Genomic DNA, 16027 nt, shown 5'->3' with positions numbered 1-16027 from the left:
AACCACGAAAGAACACCACCTGATCACCCTTTCACCTCAGCTCCGAGAAAGGCGTAGGGAGTTCTGGAACAATTCCTTCGTACAACTGTTGCACCAGCACAACCTTGCTGCAAATGCCACGAACTGCTGGATCTGTGGGTTGCTCCCACATGCTACCGGACACTCCATCCCCTTCATCCCTTCTCCTTTCTCAGTTCACGGCTCCTGCCTCGCCTGGTTGATCCTCATGCAAGAAAGCCACAAGGACAACGCCACTTCTGGTCAAACGGTGTCTCACTTCTACTATGGGTTCTGGCTGAACAAGACAGGAAAGCCCTTTTGTCCTGCAATTTCGGGTTCAACCTTCCTTACGAACATCCCTGCCAAAGAAAGGGTCGAAATGCAAGTGCTCCACAATCCAGCCAGACCCACCTTCTCCCACCTGCGGAAACAAACGGCTGCCACCCTGACCGTGGCCCTGTCTGTCATCAATGTCACAGGACTCGTATGCCTCGAAGGACAAGGAACGCAGCTGGTGGGTCACAGTTCTTGTCGCATCACCAAAACATTGGTCTCAGCTGACCCCCCCTCCTTTGTTGCTTCCCCGAATATGTACTTTGTTTGTGGCACCAAAGCTTACACTTGGCTCCCAAGAGGCTGGAGGGGTACGTGCTACATCGCCTTCATTCTTCCTCCCACGTATGTGGCTCCAGCCAACCACCACCGGCAAAAGCGCGCCGGAGATGTTGAACAAGCCGACTCCACCGGAGCACAGTTCCTGGATGCAGCAAAGGGACTTGTTCCTCTGTGGGGACCAATGGCAAATAGCCGCGCTATCCGACACCTGACTCAGGCATTAGAAACAACCATTAACATCACCGCTGGCATCCTCGCCAACAACACGGCTGAGCTTCAGGCCGTCCGCCTGGTGGCTCTTCAAAACCGTCTTGTTCTAGATGTGGTTCTGGCCGACCGCGGAGGTGCATGCCGCATCATCGGCTCCAGCTGTTGCACCTACGTGCCAGATAACTCACCTTCAGTCTACAAAGCAATCGAACACCTCCACAGACTGTCCTCGGAGGTTCACCAGGAGCAGGAAGGATGGTCGCTTGGAGGCTGGTTCTGGGACACTTTGAAGAGCTGGGGATGGAGATTGTTCACGTTTTTATTGATACCAATCATGACACTGTGTGGGTGTTGCTTAGGTATTCAATGTTTACCATCTTTATGTGCACTCATTTCCAACTGTATGTGCCCAAAGACTTTGAACTTTAAAACTGAGCACTTGAGTCCCCTATACGAAATAGAGGTGCGTGGTCTCATGGGGATCGATCCGAACTGACAAGCTGGCGAGACATGTTAAAGGGAGGACTGTGGAATTTTAGTTCGTGTACTAAACATTATCTACGCCATCTTGCAGACTCACGTATGAGTATACACGACAGACATTTTATGTACCATGGTCTCCCTGTTCACGATCGCCCGTCAGCACACTTCCCTGAACCTTGCAAGCCTTCCCCGCGCACCCTGGCTGCCCCCGCACTCACATGCGCAAGTCATGAACCCTCCCCTCCCATGACTCAGTCTCAGGGAATCACACCCCGCGCCTGACCAACACCTCCTTTCCGTCCATGAATACCCCTCCTTTGATGACCCCTTCCTCTGAGCCCGACTGCCTGTACGAACCGCTGGTCATCCTTTAGCCCGAGGATACAGTTTATTGCCCATTACTGTATTCACTCGCCTTTCCTGAAAGGAGCCACTATTGATCACGACCTCCCCATCCCCTGAGATTCGATCAGGCGCACACATTCCAAAGGAATCGGCAGAACACTCAGCTGCGTGATAGCCCCTCCCAATCATATGAGGGGAAAGGGCCTCTACTGTTGTCATGTGTTGGAATGGGCCGGAACTGGGGGGGTGCCGGTGATGTCGTTCTCATACTTCACAATGTCCCTGTTGTAATAAAGGACGTTCACATGTCTTAAACCAGTGTATAAAAGACCAGGTCTCAGAGAGGTTGGGAGAGCACCTCGAGACGATACCTTGTTGTCTGATCTGATGTGTTCCACTCCAACGGAATAAACTTGTTTCCTGTCTTCCTGTCTCCAGCGCCTGCCTCTTTATTGAATAACTTCGTATGGTATTAGAGGCGTTTTACGCCGGGCAAATTTAACTTAGGAAACATCTACTGAAATCGCCTGACCATTTGAATTGATCTTTATCAATAAGAGGAGTGCTGTGTCCCGCCGTGCGGGACAAGCAGCATTTCACCCTGGGAATACGGTGCCATAATCCACAGCGGCAGGAGCCACCACGTTCACATTCTAGCCCACAATTCAGGGCACCACGCCAGCACATAAGAGGAACGCTGTGTCCCGCACTGTGGGAAAGGCAGCATTATGTCCAGAGACTGCAGCTGCCGTAAACCACAGCAACAGGAACCGCCAAACCTGCATTCTAGCCCGCATCTCAACGCACCACGCCAGTGCATAAAAGGAGCGCCAGGCCAGTCTGTGCCCATCTAGGGCCGACTAAAACTGGGCCACCCCTCTTGCTTCTCAGGCAGAGCTCCCAGCTCAAGGTAGGCTTTTCCTCATTAGACTTGTTGTGTTTACCTTCTAAACTGGATCTACCAAAATCGGAGAGAAAAAGCCTCCTCAACAACTCAAAATCAGTGGCTAAAGAAACTCCATCACCTCTAATAGCATCTTATTTAACTTCCATTATGGGGGTCATTTCCAAAGAGCTTGAGATGGTAACAAATTGAATAGATGCTGCACAAAAGATGTTTAAAGACCCAACAACTCTTTTAGGAAATCTCCGGGTGGATACACATGGCACGCCATTCATTAGAGAGAAGGATACCTCCCAAATTGTTTTCTTAAGATGACCACCAACCCTTAGCCGCTGTCTTCACCTTATCTACTATTCCCTGCATAGTGAATGACCCACAAGAGATGATCTCCTTTGTTGGCCCAAGTAGACAATCCCCACCCCTAAAATGCAAGCAGAGCGATTGGAAAACTAAAAGGGGTGAATCTAAGACTAACAAGTCCAAGTCAAACCCAGCTGCTCCATCTAAGAACACAACCATCTCTGGTATTCCCGATGTTAGCTCCTTCTTATCAAGTATAGGTAAACCTTTTTTTGATAACATAAAACTTATTTGTAAAGCACACATCCAACCAAGGGTATCTTGGTGCTGAATAACAGGTGGTTATTATTAACCAACGTAAGTTGTACTCATTTTATTGACCTCAGAAGGATGAAACGCTGAGTGTACCCACCAGGATTTGAACCTGTGAACATGAGGTCGAACACAGGCCCCTACAGTAGACGTATTAGTCCACTAAGCCACCAGTCCTGGCCTCTCCCAACCTAGAGTCCCTAAGGATTTTCATCAAGTTGGAACTACGTAAGTAAAACTCCTTGGCGAAAAAGCAAACCATGTCAGACAATCAGAGTATTCTTTCTCGGTCTTATCTCGAACCAGTATTGCAAGAAAGAACCCATTCCTTGCCAGTACGTTTAGCCCTGAACTCAGTTTCGACTCTCTGTGACTCTAGTCCTCCTTTGCTTAATCCTCTTAGCTGTACCAATACATACCAAAACATCACTAGCCATGACCAGGTGCCAAACATCACAGAATAGCATTAGCCTTCTCAACATATAAGGCATGAATCAGTCAATAGTGGGTGACCAGCCCGTCTCGAACTACACTCTGATTATCCACCGTATGTTATATCTGTTACAGGTAGGTACTCCTGTCTTGGACAAAGATTCTCACGAGAATTGGAGGAGTCTAAAATATAAAGTCGCCATTGGCATAAGAGCACATCAGGCTGTCCTACAGACCTTGTGGACGAGATTCATATGGCACAGATGGTAGCCAGGTTAGGCCACGCTCCTAAAACTTCAACAGGGGACTGTGTGGTGGTGAATTTTAGAAATCCTTGGTTGGTGGGTGCCCTATTACATTGTCTACTCTAGACTATTTAGTCAGCGAACAGGATAAGACTTCCTCTGGGCTTCTTTTACCGCCCCTTGTTTCTTAGCATCTTTTAACAGCATGCAGTCTAGGCAAGGTCCCCAACTTGTTAATATCTTCTCTGACTCACATAGCCAGGCAAACCGCTCTGCTCCCCTTTCTAGTCTCATGGACATAGATTGACATGCCATTTTTCCAGATCCTAACCTGGTATTGCCATCAGTGGCACCTACAGACGAGCCAATTATCCCAGCTGGGGGAGAGCCAATCAACAGCAACATATAATCTGACATGCAGGCAGGGGTTAGTCGGTCTACACCTCCTTTCATGGAATATTGCACGTATAAGCATTACATTGGATAATGTGGATTGGTTAGAAATTCTTAATTCTTGCAACATCGTATGCTGCCAAGAGATATGGGCTCGAGAAGATTCTCAAATTAATGGTTTTCAATCCCTCTGTGTTGCAGCTACACCCTCAAAATATGGACGCCCAATCTCTCTTTATATCTGGCCCTGTTAGCACTTGACTGAAATATTCTACTGTCTGGTATTAGTGACCATAACCCAGTCACAAGTTGCCTAATTTGCCCTGCTACTAAGACCCCAAAATCTGTTTGTTCGAATTGCATTTATGTTCAAATATGAGGATTTGAATCAAATGTGAAAAACAAGACCAAAATAATTTTTTTAGACTACTTTAGGAGAAGAAGGGAAGAGGTGATATGCTGCCTATCAGATGAAGTAAACCCAAAAGCAGTTTTAGCAAGTTTTGATCATCTATGTAAAATGCTAACCAACATGATGTTTTCTAGGAAAACCCATACTGAACCCGTTTTGTGTAGATGGTTCAATTGTGCTTCCTCTTCTGCTTCTAAAAAGCTAAAACTGGCAACTAAGCCTCTACCTTGTAATGTTGAGGATTTTAGACGAGCAGGGCAAATCTAGAAGGATACCTCAGAGGAGAGTAAAAGAGAAATAACAGAGAAGGCCTGGGACGATCTACAAGCAGCCGAGGTACTCAGAGAGCCTATAGCTTTCTGGGAGGTTGTCGATCAGCCTTTGAGTTCAGAAGATAGGGCCCCTAAAATAGAATGTCATGTTCCTCCTGAAGACTAGGTACCTCCCATTTGAAGTATATTTTTGCAAGGGGCTTTTTACTCATCCTTTGTGGCTGTCCTTCACACGGTTTCAGATGGTGTGCATTCCCTCGCAAATTGCATCAATGTAAGTGATATAGCTCTGGCCATTTCACCAAGCCCTGCCGGGAATTCACCTGGCCCAGATCAATCAAACAATCAGGGGAATATAGGCGTGCTACTCACCCGCGAGGGTCTCAAGGCACAGGGACGCTCTGTTCAGCCGAAGAGGCATGCATTGAGGGCCTTCCTGAAGGTGTTCAGGGAGGGGACGTGTCTGATGTCTGCTGGTAGCTAGTTCCAGGTCTTGGCTGCAATGTTAGAGAACGATCTTCCACCTGCTCTCGCTCTGTGGATGCGTGGGGTTTCAGCTAGTGCGAGGTTGGATGATCGTAGGTTCCCTTTGGGTACGTGGAAGTTTATTCTGTCGTTGAGGTATTTGGGTCCGCTGTTGTGCAGGCATTTGTTGGCGTGGGTGAGGATTTTGAAAGTGACTCTCTTCTCCACGGGGAGCCAGTGCAGTAGCCATAGGTGTTGGCTGATGTGTTCGTGCCGGGGGATGCCGAGGGCGAGTCTGGCCGCGGTGTTCTGTATCGTTTGGAGCTTGCAGAGTAGGGACTTGTTAATGCCGGCGTGGAGTGTATTGCCATAGTCCAGTCTGCTGGTGTTAAGTGCGTGGGTGACTGTTTTCCCCGACTCGTGGGAATCCATTTAAAGGTCTTTCAGAGGATGTGGCGGGTGTTGAAGAACCTGGAAGCGGCGGCATTGATCTGTCGGTTAATGGTGAGTGATCCGAGGTTCGGGGCATGGGCTGAGGGGGTAGTGGGGCTTCCGAGGGCGGTGGGCCACCAGGTGATGTCCCATGCTGAAGGGGTGGTGCCCAGGATGAGGACTTCTGTCTTCTCAGCATTGAATTTTAGGCAGCTATTGGTCATCCATACTGCAACTTCTTGCATTCCTCTCTGGAAGTTGAGTTTTGCGGTGGTGGGTGTGAGAAGTTGGCCTGATATATAGTGCTCACTATTCTAGTGATCACTTTGTATCATACCAAACAACCCTTATTGATGATTGGTTGTAAGTCAACCTTTCAGACCAGCTATCCTAGTAGCATGGACACGAGCAGTCTTTAGGCTAAACTCTAGAGGGCGTGTTAAGCCAGCTGTTTCACCATCACATATACCCCTTGAACACCAAGTGAAAGGACACCACACAAGTTGTTATAAAAATATAGGATATTTATTAATAACAGTTCTACCCTGAACGCTTTATGAGTCAGGGAACTAAGCACAATACAAAACTCTTACGAAAATACTTCAAGTTGCACAATTTACACAAATGCCCGAGGGGCACGAAAAACCATATACACAATAAGTGGAATGCGAAATACTAGCAGGTAAGTAACAAGATCCAGAGGCTTCAGGATCGCTAGGACTACACTACTGAACCCTAAGGTTAGGAGCAGGAGGCCTGGGGGGATCGGGTGCAGAGTGTGCACTCTCACGCGGGATGCGGGAAGAAGTCTATGGATGCTAGATTTCGTAAAGTTAGTGTTATCGGACGAATCCGACTAGTTAGGCTGAAAACGAAAAAGGATCTGGACACTTAGATAGTGAACCTACGTTGGAGCACCGAAATGCTGGAGTTACCTAGCCCAGGGGCTGCGGCTGCATAGGGTTCAAAAGACGTCGGGAATCCTCGTTACAGTCTATGGAGCCTGACAGAAGAAGTTGCTGGCAGGCGACCAGTGATGAAGTTCGATGGGACCCAAGCCTGGATCGGAGTTGAAGATGACCTGAAAGCAGAGGGGACTCAGTTCTTGATCACTAGCCAGTGATCAGATGGGCACCAGGATGGCACCGGATGAAATCACCTCGACCAGGTGAGTGGGCGACGCTGGGCTCTGCAGTCTCTCGGACCAGGAGGCGTTGTCGGCGACCAGGATGGAGGTGCAAGCTGTCCCACGAAGGTGTCTGCTGTCGGCACTGCTGAAACCAGGATTGGAGCAACAAGCCTTGGCAAAGTCAAGCCCACGCGGTGGACTCAAGATGGCGTCTGGAGTGGACCAGGAGGGTCCGGGGTGCTCCTCTCTTGGAAGGGAGCAAGGGCCAGTCTGGGGCAACCAGACCAGTGGTGAAATCGTCGTGGTACGTCGTCCGGAGGGCCACTAGCCAGCAGGCAAGTAGCCGGACAACGCGGTGGGCAGCAAAGAGCAGAAGGGCCCCACGCAGATCTCGTGGATGCTGGGGGACTGGACTTCGGTGCTGGAGCTGCTCAGGGTTAGGGCTTCTCAAACCCCAGTGCACTTACTCGAGGGTCTCTCGGGGGTCGTGCTGTTGAAGCGTCGTGCAGGTCTTGAAGATGGCCGGTCCCACGGGTCTCGTCACACCCACGAATCTCAGCTGGGCTGGATGATGTAGGTAGAGGTCAGAGATGGCAGGGAATCCGGGTCTCTTCGAGCTGGGCAGTCTTGATCCGGAGGATGGACTTACAGCAAACCGAAGAGCTTCGATGTTGCCTGCTGGTGCAGGGTGGCTACTCCTTAGCCACAAGGGAGAGTCTTCAGAAGAGTCAAGAGTTCCTTTTGTGGAAAGTAGTTTCAAGATTCAAGATTATCCAATTTGGGAAGGGGGCCTGCTCCTACCTTTATCCTAAGAAACGGGGCTGGCACGCGACTAAGTCCTGCCCTATGGGTGGGACTAGGAGGGGGGTGGTTACACCCCTCTCCTTTGTCCGGTCTCTCCCCAGCTCAGGGGCTGGTGTGCCCCAGGAACTGGTTTGAGCCGGCATATGCACAGTGAGCACCGGGGTGCCACTTGCAGTCACCTTCCTTTCAGCCCTGCCTACCTGGGATACACAAAACCCTGTCTGGGATGGTGCTAGCACCGCCCCTGACAGGAAACCCTTTGTCCATGCCTCCATTTCTGGAAGGACTCCCAGCAGCAGGAGGGCAGACTGGTGTCTCGGTGGCAGCATCCATTTTGTGGAGCTGAGGCTGTGTCTGACTTTAACCGGGGTTCACAGTTACACACATGTCGTGTCCCTCTAGAAGGGGGGAATGCTAACCCCGTCGCCAGAATTGGCGAGGGGTTAGTATTCCAATTCGTATGACACCTTACTCGACATGTTTTGATAATGCTATACCAAAGTTAGCATTTAACCGCGAGGATTATAATGCACTTAAGAGTATATGGTATAGCGTTATCATGGAACAGCTATTTGGACTTGGTTCCGCAAGCTGCAAACGGGCTCAGCTCATGCCAGAGCACCATCTCACATAATTCCAAGCACTCTGCCTTCAGGATTGATAAGGCCTGCCATAGGAGTGACTGATAGGAATATATGTGTCCATTTTAGGGTTAGATATAGGTATACTATATCTAAAGCAAAGGGTGATTACACCACCTTGCCCCAGCTGTCTTGCAGCCAGTTGTGTCCGTTTTGGATGGCCAGCCAGGGGTGGCATAATACATGCTTCAGCCCCTGGTAGGCCCTGGGTACACCTATGCCCTGGATACCTACGGTATACTATACAGGGACTGATAAGGGGACTCAGTATCCAATTAGATATGTACCTAGGGTACATGGAGTCCATTTTAACAGAGAGAGCAGGAAGCCTGGGGTCCTGGATAGCAAGATCCCAGGCCAACTAAGTTAGAAACCAGCAAAACACTAGGCAAAAAGTTGGGGGCAACCATAGTCAGGTATCCACCTTCCTACAGTGGGCTCTTTTGTGAGGGAGAGGATGGGGTTCTGATAGAAGTCTTCAAACAAAACCAAACATTCTCGGACCCTCTACTTACAAATGTGTTTCATGCTGTAAATTAGTGACAAAGTCCCAAGTTCCTGGAAAAAAAACCATTATTGTCCCTATTTTTTAAAAGGGTGACAGAAGACAACCGATACGCTACCACCCAATCTGCCTTTTCGACTACTCTGCCAAGATCTTAGGGAGGGTGATCCTGCAAAAATTGGAAGACTAGGTGGAAAAGAGGATCTTTCTCAGAAGTACATTACAGCTTCCATCCAGGCATAGGCACAGCTGAGCAGTCCTTGAACCTGCTCACTGGAAAGTATGTTAAACCCAAGGAAGGTTCACTCCAGTTGGCTTTTATGGACCTATCCACTGCTTTCAATCTGGTGGACAGGGGCAAGTTGTGGGGCATGATGAGCAAGGTAGGTGTTGAAATCCCCTTGTTAGAACTTCTTAAACGCCTCCAATGGGATATGGTTATTCAAGTTCGATATGGCCAATGCACACAAGCCTTTAAGGCAAATCGGGAAGTTAGACAGGGCTGCATACTAGACCCTTTTTGATTTATTTTCTATATTAATTCCATTGATTGAGTTTTGATGGTCAGTGGAAAGGACTCTCCAAATGTGGGTGTCTGTCCGGCCCCCTCTACACGGATGACCCAGTGCTTATTTCTCACACCATCAATGGGCTACAGTTATAACTGGATTCATTTTATTACGTTATGAGGGATTGAAAATTAAAGGTCAACCACATGAAATCTTTTATCAAGCCCTGTGGGCTAAATAATACACACTCACGTAGGTTCATCATTGGTGGGACCACCATTATTAACGTTTCAAACTTTAAGTACCTGGGAATCATGATTGGAGACAATTTAAAATGGAATAAGCTTGTATACCACAGGGCTTTTAAAACAGCAGGGGCAGTAGACATAATTTTTTTTTAATTCCAAGAATTTAGGTCACAAGCCCATTAGGAAACTAATTCATTTATACTAAGCTAAATGTCTTTGCCCCAGTATTGGAACTTTCATAGATTCCCATGCTTTTGTATCATTCCCCGTCGTCGGAATGGGAGTCTCGGTAATAATAAAATACCATAGTATTAGGTACAAAAGAGAGAGGAAAGGCCTAGGCCTCATTCCCTTTTGTAGCATATCAGCCTCTTTTTGTAAAAGAGACCAAATATTAGGCATCAGCCAATCAGAAGAGCCTCACCCCTGGAACCTTTCTGAAGGAATCTCAGAGCCTCAGATTTTCTACCGCACGTTGTGCTAGGGAGTCTGCATTGAGCTCTGCTCTATTTTCAACTCTTTCAAGTAGATTTCTACAGTTTTTTCTTCAGGATTTCTTCAGTTCTACTTCAGAAATCTCTCCTTTTCATCAGGATGTCTGAAGTTGAGAAAAAGAAAGCTCTTTTCAATCCCTGTTCCACCTGTGGGAAGAAGAGGCTGTTTGTGGAGGACAAACACAAGGACTGCATTTACTGCCTTTATCCGGATCACAAGGCAGAAGACTGCAAAATTTGCCGCACTCTCTCCACCAAGACCTTGAGAGACCGTGCTGGAAGACTGCTTACATGGCTACAGAGGCAAAAGGAGAGGAAACATGGAGTTTCCAGTGATGAGGAGGAATCGTCTTCATTTACTTCCTCAAAAAGGTCCGTGAAAAGGGGCAGCGGTTCCCTATCTTCCTCTGTTGAGCGCCCCTCAAAGGCTTCCAAAAAGACCCCCAGAGAGTCTGATAGCCGGGGTTCAGTAAGCTCCCCCCCACCACAGTGGGAAGGATAAGGCAGAACTGGTTTCGCCTCCTAAGGGTGAGAAGACAGACCCAGCCTTCAAGAAACCCTCCTCACATTCTTCAGAGAGGAGTTCTAAGTCCTCTACGACGAAGACATCGTCGACGGTGGGTCCGTCGACGAAGAAAACTAAACCCAAAATTCAATTGGTCCCGTCGACGGGCTCGTCGGCGGGAGAATCGTCGACGAAAGATTCGTCGTCGTCGTCGATGAAGGTAGCGCCGATGGCAGCGTCGACGAAAGGTACGACGACGACATCGTCGACGAAGACGTCGTCGACGGCTTCATTAACATCGTCGACGAGGAAACCATCATCGTCGAAGGCAGTGACGACGAAGGCGTCGTCGACGGTATCGACGACGGTGGTATCGTCGACGAGTGCATCGACGACGACAACAATATCTACAACGTCGGCGGGCTCGTCGACGGTGGTGTCGACGACGACATCTGTGATTCCAATATCGTCGACGAGAATATCTCCAGCGTAGACAGAACCATCGACGATACTGGCTACGGAGAGACGAGTGACGATTTCCTTAACGAGGATCACTCCGGAAATGACATCCCCGGGAAAGGTGACCACTTTACCGCCAACTTTGTTGTTGGACCAGGAAGGATCTGAGGATGACGGACAGGATGCTTATGACTATGCCAGTAGCCCGTCTCAGCTACTGATTAAGAGTCAGGAGACAGATTCGGATGGGGCATATGACCGAGGAGAAGGAGAATATCATCAAGTGGCCCACTCCAGGGGCTATGTGCCACAGGAGATGGTTTCGGTACCTACAACATTCCTGCATGACCTCCACAAGATGCTGCAGGACTATAAGTCGAAAGCGGAAAGACCAACACCACGTAGGTCTGCCCCTTCGACACCAGTCAGAAACCCCTCATCTGTAGTCCCTTTGGTACTTCCGGCACGGACGCCACCTCAGCCTCAGCGGCCGATACCTCAGGCTCCGTCAGAGCCAGCCGATGACCCGGAGGGGGATGATGATGATGAATCATCTGATGGTAACCAAGACTCGGATCATGATAGGGATGAATATGATGACTACATAATCCCAGACCAAGCTTCACCTCATCAGAACTTGGTAGATTCGCCTCCTGCTGACATCGGCAGTTTTCACCAGCTGATGGAACGTGCAGCGGGAAGATTTAAGCTGGCAATGCCCGCGGAAACCACAGAATGTTTCTTATATGACTTCAAAGAAACACACCGCAAAACAACAAGATCGATTCCAATTGTGGATCATTTGTGGGATGAAGGTTTGAAAGCTATGAAAAACCCAGCGACGGTGGTCCCTGTGCTACCGCGTCTGGATAAGAAGTATAAAGCACCAGATGATGGACCGGCAGCGCTAACGGGCCATCCAAAACCTGACTCTGTCATCTCACAGGCAGCACAGAGGAAGTCGCGGAACCCCTCTGCTCCATTAACGGCCCCTCCTGATAAGGATGGGCGACGACTTGATAACACGGGCAAACGGTTTTCATCGATGGCTAGCCTACTAATATGTGCCTCCAATGCTTTGGCGATATTAGGACGATATGATCGCCAATTATGGTGCGATGTAGCCCCATATCTGGAACTCCTTCCACCGGAGTCACTGGCGGAAGCGAAGAAGACTTTACAGGAGGGTGAGGCGGTCTCCATGGAAATTATAGACTGTGCCATGGACATCGCGACAACGTCCTTTCGGGCGTTAGCAGGAGCGGCAGTGTTAAGACGCCAAGGGTGGCTGAAGGCGACTTGGTTTAGACCGGAAATTCAGAACAAGGTCCTTGATCTGCCCTTCAATGGCGAAGCCCTATTCGGGAAATTAATAGATGATACTCTTCAAGAGATCAAAAAAGACAGAGAAACAGCCAGGTCTCTAGGTACCCTCCAGTATCGCAAATCTCCCTTCAGAGGTTCGAGAGGCAGAGGAGGTGGTTATAGAGGTTCATGCCAACAACATCAACAACGCTATTCTTCGAACAGCTCAGGATACCAGCAAAATCGCTAGTCATACCAGCAAAGGCAAGGCCAATCTTCGGGTTATTCGAGGCCTTACAATAAGGGCAAGCAGGCTGCCCGTGGACGGGACACGTCCAAGCGCCAATAGCGGCCTCCTGGCTCTGCCTACTGTTCCCTCCTCCAAGAAATCACCAGTTGGAGGCAGGGTGTCAAAATTCCTTCAAAATTGGTCCAAACTAACATCGGACCGTTGGGTGATCAACATCATAAGGCGAGGACATACTTTGGAATTTATGGAAGTCCCTCCACCCAGGCCCCCGGCAGCCGTTCCATCAAAACATCTGCGTCTCCTAAGGCTCGAAGTACAACACATGCTCCGCAAAGAGGCGATAGAGCCGGTCCCCTCCAAACAACAGGGCCAAGGTTTCTATTCCAGGTTCTTCCTGGTGAGAAAGACGCTGGAGAAATGGCGCCCCATCTTAGACCTCAGGGAGCTAAATACCTATCTCGTCTCCCTATCCTTCCGGATGGTATCCCTACAGGATATATTGAAGATGATCAGCCCGGGGGATTTCATGGCCACGCTCGATCTGGAGGACGCGTACTTCCATGTGCCGATTCACCCAGCACACAGAAGGTTCCTACGCTTCACAGTAGCCAAGAGCCATTTTCAGTTCAGGGTTCTGCCGTTCGGACTTCGCTCTGCCCCAAGGATTTTCACGAAGGTGCTGGCACCGGTGGCGGCATTTCTGCGAAGAAGCCACTTCCAGGTCTTCCCTTATCTGGACGACTGGTTACTGAAGGCCCCGTCCAGAAGGTTAGCGCAGGACGCTGTGCAGGCTTGCACCAATCTGTTCCAGAATCTGGGGCTCACTTTGAACAGAGAAAAATCCGCGCTGATGCCCTCGAGAAGAGCACGGTTCCTAGGACCAGTGTTAGATTCAAAGCTCTCGAGGGCGTTTCCTACTCAAGAGAGGATAAAGAAACTACAACGTTTGGCACAAAACCTTCGGGTAAAAAGGTGTCTTTCTGTACGCAGTTACAAGTCGCTGCTAGGGGTGATGTCATCATGTATCCCCTTAATTCCGCACTGCAGGCTTCGGATGCGTCCCCTGCAGGAACAACTGGACCTCCAATGGAAACAAGTGCACGGATCGTTCGAGGACAAGGTGGTTGTCACTCGGGAGATGAAGGAGGCAATGATTTGGTGGTCACATCAAGACAATTTGTGCCAAGGTCTATCCTTCGCAAGCGTACCATCGCCTCAAATACTAACGAAGGATGCGTCATTGGAGGGATGGGGAGCAGTGATGCAGGATCTGCAGGTCAGCGGCCATTGGTCTCCTCGCGAGCAAAAACTGTTTATCAATCTGTTGGAGCTGAGAGCGATTAGGCTAGCTCTTCAAGCTTTTCTTCCGCGACTCCAGGGTTCACAAGTGCTCATCAGAACGGACAACACCACAGCTATGCATTATGTGAACAAGGAGGGAGGAACGAGATCACTCCTCTTGTCGCGGGAAGCTCAACAGATATGGGAATGGTCAATTCTTCAGAGAATTTCACTAAAGGCGGAGCACTTACCAGGAGTGCTGAACGAAGGCGCCGACAGACTGAGCAGGTTATCCTCAGTCAGTCACGAGTGGGAACTAAAACAGCAGGTTCTGGATCGACTATTTCAGACATGGGGCACACCGGAGGTGGACCTTTTTGCAACGCCAATCAACAAGAAATGCTGGTCATACGCCAGCAGGTTCCACCATCAAGGCTCATTGGGCAATGCCCTGTCGTTAGCCTGGACAGGGAGGTTTCTCTATGCGTTTCCGCCAATTCCCCTGATTCCACGCCTCATCAGGAAGATGAAAACGGAACCATGCAAAATAATCCTGATAGCTCCAGCATGGCCGCGACAATTTTGGTACACAGAACTACATCTGCTGTCGCTAGTCCCTCCATTGCGGCTGGAGGAGGTTCCGGATCTTCTGACCATGTCCGAAGGACAGGTTTCTTCAAGGCAGGATGCACACCTTCTGTATCCATTATTTTTAACATATTTTTGTTCATCTTTATTCTTGCATGCATGCAATATACTGTAGTGCCGTGCCCAACATAGCACTCAGGTACTAACATCATAAGAAGTGGGACTGTGTCCAGTCCCCAGATATGCACAGCTAATTGCCTCTTGGCCAAACTTTATTCAACCATTATTCCACTTTCTCCATGTAATCCATAATCTCTTCTCACAAGTATTCCCATATTTTGAAAACGGGACCACGAGCTGATTCTGTACGTTATTTTCAAATTTCTACTGTTTAATGGGGTCACTTGGACTTTCACCAAAAACAGGATTGAGACGTAGGTTCAGTAAAGCAGTATTTATTAGATCATATGACCCAATGCATTTCGGGCTGCCACGCCCTTCTTCGGGGGTCACTGTAAGTAATAATAACATGACACAAATTACCAAACTGTTATCACCAATGTACACTTATTATCAACCAGGTGCGACAACATAGCCGATTTATGCGGTGAAAAAAGTAGTCACAAGTACCCCGAGTTGTAACTGGTGTTAAATGAACACCCTCTATCAAAATTGTATTCAAGAGCTCTACCCCCAGTTGCCACCCTTTCCCACTACTCCCTCAACTTGTGCACCCTCATAACCCACCAACGTGCACCTGTTCGGTTATCATGCAACATTGTTCTTTAGTATTATCGGAATAAACAGTCTGTGCATCTTTAACAATATTACGGTCTAACTGTCCACCAGAAATCTATGCAAAGTAAATGCATTTGCGCTCGTGCTGTTGTATTTTAATGATCGGTAACAACCTTTCCACCCCTCTACGTATCAAGCATTTTAATGTCAAACATTTCTAAAGACTTTCAAAAAATGTTTGCAGACATTTAAAAGGACGCGCCGTACATTTATTTTGCCGTCGTCTAACACATCTTGTTGTTCCCACATACCTGCTATTCTGTCATTAAAAGCATGTTCGTTTCCTCAGCCAAACCTATTGCACCCCACCATGCCTCTACCTTTTGAATACCTAATGTGATCTCTGATAGGTTCATAATGTAAAGGAACTCCCGCCTTCCCCCAGTCATTCACTGGTTGCACCTGATGGCTTTCGTTCTACAACTCGGTTTCCCACAGTTCATCTGTGTACTCTCAAAAAAGTCAGAGCCGCATCTTCCCCCCAACTCTAGTTAATTATTCATGACTATTGGTATCCTTTAATTTTCAAACAGTTCTTTGATTGTCCGTTTTAATCTGCTATTTAAGCCCGAACCATGATGTCACTGTTCGTTCGTGGACCCGTTTTTTTGAACTTTTAATCCTTCTTCTTTGCGGGTGCAGTCCTGGTGTTTGGGCTATAGTTACAATGTGTTTCTTCAAGGCAGGATGC

At 48.6% G+C, this 16027-nt stretch overlaps 1 long non-coding RNA gene across 1 annotated transcript in view; it reads right to left on the bottom strand.

Moving 5' to 3' along the window:
• The window catches only part of LOC144761236 (uncharacterized), a 48613-nt gene extending 32990 nt beyond the window's left edge, over positions 1 to 15623 (bottom strand). The window contains exon 1 of the long non-coding RNA XR_013595640.1: positions 15588 to 15623. This is a non-coding gene — a long non-coding RNA (uncharacterized LOC144761236). The remainder of the gene's footprint in view (positions 1 to 15587) is intronic.
• Positions 15624 to 16027: the final 404 nt, after the last annotated feature.

This window comes from Lissotriton helveticus, chromosome 6 (assembly GCF_964261635.1).
Source record: "Lissotriton helveticus chromosome 6, aLisHel1.1, whole genome shotgun sequence".
Classification (NCBI taxonomy): Eukaryota; Metazoa; Chordata; class Amphibia; order Caudata; family Salamandridae; genus Lissotriton; species Lissotriton helveticus.
Note: the sequence above shows the minus strand (reverse complement) of the source record. Positions and strands in the feature narration are given on the sequence as shown.